Below are 322 nucleotides of genomic sequence, written 5' to 3' on the forward strand. Positions count from 1 at the left end.
TACTTGAGAATCCCCTTTTTTTGTCACTAAATTGATACTTGTATACCCATTGAGAGTTCGTCAGGTTATCCTTAAGAATATTCAGAGTAATATTCTCCAGAAAACTTCCTATTGGAGTATTCAGGAACCAGTTTAGCCTCGTTTACCTATTAGGAGGTAGTAAGGTTATTCTTAAGAATATTCTGAATGATATTCTCCAGAAACTTCCTGTTGTGGGTTGTTCGCGTGGAAAACTGTTTTCTTTTTCATTGATATAATTGTCATCTTGGGTTACAAAAGATCCGGTCTTTTATAGATCCGGTTACAACTAAATCAAAGAAAA

The sequence above is a fragment of the Asparagus officinalis genome, chromosome 3, assembly GCF_001876935.1.
Source record: "Asparagus officinalis chromosome 3, Aspof.V1, whole genome shotgun sequence".
Taxonomy (NCBI): domain Eukaryota; kingdom Viridiplantae; phylum Streptophyta; class Magnoliopsida; order Asparagales; family Asparagaceae; genus Asparagus; species Asparagus officinalis.